The 6,727-nt window shown below is 41.6% G+C and overlaps 1 protein-coding gene across 1 annotated transcript in view; it reads left to right on the top strand.

The window, feature by feature from the left end:
- The window catches only part of LOC136399388 (leukocyte immunoglobulin-like receptor subfamily A member 3), a 117,503-nt gene that overhangs the window by 98,902 nt on the left and 11,874 nt on the right, over positions 1 to 6,727 (top strand). The gene's annotated exons all lie outside the window — the stretch shown is intronic.

Below are 6,727 nucleotides of genomic sequence, written 5' to 3'. Positions count from 1 at the left end.
CTGTCCACAGACTCACAGAAAGCAGCAAAACCTTCCCCCTGGCCTGCTCTCTCTCTCCCTAACACTTCCCTTTAGTAATGGCCTTGTTCTATAAATAGTACCCTCTTTCTCATCAGGGCTTCACTCAAAACATCTGAGTCATCTCTCCCTCCTCACTGCCCCTTCCTCTCTTGGGCAAGACCCAGCTTCTCTCACTGAATTCTGTCTGCAAACACTGGGCCAGAGGAAATTCAGAGTGTAAAGGAAGGAGAGCTGTAGCGTGTGTGGACTGTCAGCCCTGAGCAGGAATTGTGCCTTTCTGGGTCTCCTTTCCTCCTTATAGAGAGGTGACAATGATGTTTCCGCTCAGCCTTATTGTGAGGAGGCCATGGTCCCTGAGACATACAGGGGTGCAGTCTGGCAGGTGTCCTGGGCAATGATGACACATGCAGGTGGGGACACTGTGATGACCATGGCCTCAGACACCACAGGAACGGCTGATGAAGGCACACTCCACAGTCACGTCTCCTCCAAACACACAGAGATGCTGGGTATTGTGTGTAAAACACGGGGTCACAGTCAAACAAATGGGAGAACTGACCGTGACAGAGAAGCAGGGAAACTCAGCAATAATAAGAAGCCAGTGGGGAGTGGGCCTGGGTGGTGGGTACAGAGAGTGGGCCACAGGGCCGCATTACTAATCTGTGTGTAGATGGGGGTGACGTCCCCGGGGGGACACTGGTGTCCTGGTTTGAAGTCGCCATTTTACTGCACCCCCAATTCATCAGTCCTGTTGGCATTGAATTGATGGTGACAACCTTTGGTTGGCATTGTCAGTATTATCCTGGCCTGATAAAAATATATCTATATTTATATATAAATATATATATATATGTTAAAATGTACTTCTTCTCTTCCTTTTCCTAGGAAAAGCTTGTGCAATTTTGGTGTACGTGCACATGTGTTTCAGAGTGTTTGGATGAAATCACCAATGGAGCTCCCTGAACAGGACCTTGATTGTAGGGTCATTTTTGATGACAGAATCACTGTATTTAATCTGTATATACTGTGGTGCAGTTTTGTTTATTTTTATCATGTCATACACTATCTCTTGCTCATGTGGCTCAACCCACATGGCCGATATTGCTGAAAAAAAGGCATGTCTTGCCTCAGGATCTTTGCACCTGCTGTTTTCTCTGCCCCCCTCCAAACTCCATGCACTCTATTTCAGTGTTTTTCTGCAGACTGGTGCCAGTTCACCAGATATTTTGTGCTGGTCTATGAGAGAGTTAACCACCCTGATGTTGTATGAACATTACAGACCCAACGATCTTAATCAAATTTGCTGATGTATGACTGCCAGGGTGATTGTCACATATTAGTCTGTATCATCGATGAAAATACTATTGAGGTTGTTTTAGATCTATCTTTGGAAATTGTAGCCTCATTTAAACAACCTTTTGGGCCCTGGCTGATTGGCTCAGTGGTGTAGTATTGGCCCAGAGTGTGAATGTCAGGATCAATTCCCAGTCAGAGCACACAGGAGAAGCACCCAACTGCTTCTTTACCCCTCCCTCCTTGCTTCTCTCTTTTCTCCTCCCCTCCTGCAGCCATGGTTTGATTGGAGCGAGTTGGCCCCAGACCCTGAGTATGTATGGCTCCACAACCTCCACCTCAGATGCTAAGAAGAGCTCAGAACAGAGCAATGGCCCAGATGGGCAAAGCATCACCCTTTCATGGGCATGCTGGGTGGATCTTGGTCAGGGCTCATGTAAGAGTCTGTCTCTGCCTACCTTCCTTTCACTAAATAAAAAATAAATTAAATAAATAAGCTTTTGCACTCTGCAAAGCATTTACAAATCATGTGCAATAGACAAAAATGTATTTGGACAAACTTATGTAATATTGAGTGTATTGTACATGTGGAGTTCGGGAATCAAGCACCAGTTTGAACCATCTTGTACTGTTATGCACAGTGAGATGAAACTATTTTTGTTGTGTTTTTCCTTTCCAGCCACCTAGGTTGTGCACAGGCTTTCACTTCCACCCCCTCACTCTGTAAGTCATTTTGTCCATGCTTGCACATATGGCATATGGACAAATTTATGTAGTGTTCAATGCATAGTACATGTGGCATTCAGAAACCAAGTACCAGCTTGCTCCATGATGCACTACCACACACAGCACGATACAACTTTATCTGTTGTCTGTTTCTGTTCCCAGCCCCCTCCCTCTCGGTAGTACAATTTTTTTCATGCTTGGGCAAGTAACCGTGCATAAACTCACAATATGGACACTCAGAGCGCTTCCATACTGTTTGCAAATAAATGATATTGCTTGTTGTCATTGTGCTGTAAATTTTAAACCCTACAAAGTAGAAAGAAGAAACAACAAAACATCTTAACTTTCTTCAGAAGTGAAAACACTTGTCAAAAATAAAATAGTGATGATACCAAAAGTAAACAAAGTACTAGTACTTTAAGTTTAAAAGAACCAGTGGAAAAAAATGAGTTGATAATTTGGAAAGCACAACAGAAGCCAAAAATAAAAAAAGAAACGCTGTTAGGCAGTACAATAAGGAGTATTTAAAACTTGGTTTCACTGAGCGTCTGGCAGTGAACTACTGCCATGATCCTCATGTGTAGTATGTTCTGAAATTCTGTCAAATAATGCAATAAAATCTTCCACACATACTCATCATTTGCATTCTTTTTTTTTTTTTTTTTTTTTTAGTGAGAGGTGAAGAGATAGTGAGATAGACTCCTGCATGTACCTTGACCAACAGGGATCCACCCATCAACTTCTGTCTGGGGCCGATGCTCAAATCAACTGAGCTATCTTTAGTGCCTGGGGCCAGCCATTCCAACCAATTGAGCCACTTGCTGCAGGAGGAGAAAAGGGAAAGAAAGGGGAGAGGGAGGGGGAGAGAACAGATGGTTGCTTCTCTTATGTGCCTGACAGGGAATCAAACTCGGGATGTCCATACACTAGGCTGACACTCTATTCACTGAGCAAACCAGCCAGGGCTATAATTAGCATACAAAGCATAGCAGTCTTATTGAAAAGCTATGTGAAATTATTATAAAATCAAATGAAAAAGTCAGAAAATTCAAATGAAGACCATAGTTATGATGCAGAAGAACTTTACAAACTATCAAGGTTCTGTCTCACTGATTTTCACTAAGTAGAACAATCCCCACTCTCCCATGAATATTTTTACTTATGAAAATTGTATTTTAATTCAACCTCACTCGAGAAAGAAATTCTGAAATAAGAAAACATTAAAATATTTATACCAGAAAGATGGCATTGGGGTACACAATATTTTCAAAGCAAGAAATTGCAGGCGCAAACAGAATTTATGCAGGGGAACATAACTAGACGCCATGAGTCTGATGGGAGGCCATGATGGTCCTGGCTGAGAAAAGTCGTGGCAGATTAGCCATGAAGGTGCTGGGAGAAGTTGAGTAAGTGGAATCTGGACGGACTCAGAAGTAGACTTAATAGTTAAGATCCTGCAGAATGTAGGTCTCGTATTTCTCAGCTGAGGAACCTTGAGCAGATTTGTCTCTGCAGTCCCTGCATCACCAGGTGGAAACTCATACTTGGCTCTCAGAGAAAGTAAGAGCTGGGCAGGGAGTCCAGTGTGGGAGAATGGTAGAGTCCTTCAAAGACAAAAGACTGAGTCAGATTTGGGGGCTCTACAAACAACTCTTCTACTTTCAGTGACTAAATTTTCTCAGGTGAAACGTTAGGTTTATAATTTTCTCTGTATGACTTCTCTGAGAATAAGATGGGTTCAGTAATGTGAAAGTTTCATAGTATCAGAAAGGCCCAGGCACAGAGAAGGTGCTGGTTATTTGATATATCAATATGATTCCCTTCCTTGTCTCCACTAGAACCCTTGTTCATTTTGGGGAGGGGTATCAACATTCTTCAGAGCAAGTTCAACACTGAGAACCTTGGAATAGAGACATGACCTATTCCAGCCTCAGGCCCCTCCGTCTCAGTTCTGAGCATGTGCAGCTGTGGTGAGGTGAGGAGGGACCAGAGGAATGGGTAGTCAGGCATGGCTGACACAGGGGGATCCTTGTATGAAATGCATAATGTCTCATCTAGGGACTAGCAGGGAAAAGGTACATTGCACCCTGGCAGACCTAGGATCAGACCTCTGCTTATCTATACTGCCTCTTTGACTGGGACCACGGCTATCATTTCTCATTCAATTTTTTCTTTTGACATATTGGAACATGAAGAAAGTAGATGATCAGGTTTAGGGAGGTTGAAACAGTTGAACAGAAGGAACATCATGCATCCAGTGCCTATTGGCAAGAACAGAAAACCGGTAAGTGTAAGTCCTTTAATTTGCTTATTGACAGGGGCTCTTCATCCTCAAGAAAACTCCAGCAAGCTGTACATTCTCACTGGACTCTCCATAGCCTTCCTCTCCACTGTCATTTTCATCGTTACTCTTGTTTGCTACTCGTGTTCTATCAAAAATTGTAAGTCTTAAGGAGTACAGTGTCCCCTCAGTGGGGAGGGAATGTGTGATTGGAGCCTTTATGTCCCCATGTACCATGTGAAGATGTGGAAGAGTCCTCCCAAGAGATGTGACTCACTCTTCCACTCACAGGTGCTGCATTTATGGAACAAGAGCTCAAGGAAGGCCGCATGATGGAGGGCAAGGTGAGTTCTCCCGGCCCAAACCCTCTGCACATCTTCAGTTCCCACATGTGTCTCATGATTCTGCTTCAGCCCATTGTTCTCATCTTTCTTCTCTCAGGACCCTGCAGGGGAAGACACACAGGATGTGATACATGCCCAGTTGAACCTCTGGGCTCTCAAACAGAGAGAATCTACTCCTCTTCCACTGAGTCCTATGAACCTTTCCTCTGAACCCGGTATCCACATGGAACTCAAGTAAACCAACTTATGCTGAGGACAGCCCTGGCCCAGGTTTCTGAGAATGCAGAGTTTAGACAAGCAAGGACCTGCATCTTTTTCTGGGGAGAAATGCTCTGAGATCTCTCATCCTCTTTCTCAAACTCAAGTGACATCTCCAGGTGACAACAATACTTGATAGTGGGACTATTTGAACTATCCCTTCGTTCCCAGAGAAGTTGTATCCTCACCTGTACACACTGTACATCTGATTATTATTATCATTTCTCTCTTTTTTAAAAATGTATTTAGAAAATTAAATGTAATAGGGTGACATTGATCGATAAGACATTATTATTCTTTCTTTATAAAATTCTACTAAAGCAAATGTTAGAAAGCCTGATGTATGTATTCTCCTACTTAATTCTTCAATAACATTTATGAGAGAAAATAGATTTTATATCTCTGGTTTCCAGTATGGCAGCACTATAAATTTATGGCTACTTAAACTAAAATCAGAATTGATCAAATAATAGTTAACATATTTTTATTTAGTTTTTGAATGTCACCCCATTAAATTGAATTTCTAAAAAAAATTTTTTTTAACTTTTTAAATGTGATTTTTAATCTTTTAATTGAATTTATGGAAGTGACACTGGTTAACATAATTATCCAGGTTTCTGCTGTTGGATTCCACAACAGGCTGACAGCTGGGAGTGGTGGTGGGGCTGTTGGGTGAGGGAAGTAGAGAGATAGAGCAAGAAAGGACCAAGAAGAAAGAAAACCCATCATGCAGTGAGACAACTGTGTGGTAATTGAGGGGGTGAGGGGAAGGAGGGTGCAGAGGGATAAATGGTGATAGATAAAGACTGAGTGGTGTGAACATACCATATTATGTACAGAAATTTATTTTTTATTTATATATTTGGGACAGTCTTTCATTGGTCATATTAGTTTTATTAGCATAGGAAGCAATCTCAATATTAATGGGGAGAGTACAAAGGGAATTAGACAGTCTATTTATTAAAACCTAGAAAGCCTGCTTCAATAAACAGTTTTAACATCCTAGTTAATCTGCTAAAAGGCTAAAGCATTTATTGGCCTGGAAGCATGTTTTGGGAATCTATTGTGTCCTCCAAGTCCACTGTGCCTCAGCCCTCTGGGCTCAAGATTTGGGAGGAAACCCCCCAAAGGTAGTGCTGACCACATGCTGTGGTGGGCAGGTGTTACTGTGGCTGCACTTCAAGCATGTGCAGTGGAAGCCAGAACAGTCAAAACTTATTCTTCTCTTTGGATGAGTCATATTCCATTGTGTACATGTACCACACCTTGTTATCCACTTGTCCATTGATGAACACCTGGGTTGCTTTCATATATTTGTTACTATAAATAATGCTGCAGTGAACATAGGAATGAATATGTTCTTTTGAGTTAGTGCTTTCATTTTTTTAATTAAATACTCAGATTAAATAAATGTATAAACTCAGTTCCCCAGCTACACTAGTCAAACTCAGGTGCTCAGAAGCGACATGTCACTGTTTATTGCCATGAACCACAGAGCACTTGCATGACATTTTCATCTTGGCAGAACATAAGAGCTGTTTTATTTTATTTTATTTTATTTTATTTTTACACTAACCCTAACCCTAAGAGCTGTTTTAGATCGATGATGCCAAAAAAGAAAGAGTTCTCATTCCCATGGATCTTGGTCTCATGCAGGATTTTACAGGAAATGGTCATATTTAACATTAATTATGAGATGACCATGTCTAGTGAAATGTGAGTAACAAGCTGAATCTCCCCATGGAATATCTTATCACTTCCTAAATTCTTTAAAAATATTCTGCCATATATAGTTTCACACAAA

This window comes from Saccopteryx leptura, chromosome 3, assembly GCF_036850995.1.
Source record: "Saccopteryx leptura isolate mSacLep1 chromosome 3, mSacLep1_pri_phased_curated, whole genome shotgun sequence".
Taxonomy (NCBI): domain Eukaryota; kingdom Metazoa; phylum Chordata; class Mammalia; order Chiroptera; family Emballonuridae; genus Saccopteryx; species Saccopteryx leptura.
Note: the sequence above shows the minus strand (reverse complement) of the source record. Positions and strands in the feature narration are given on the sequence as shown.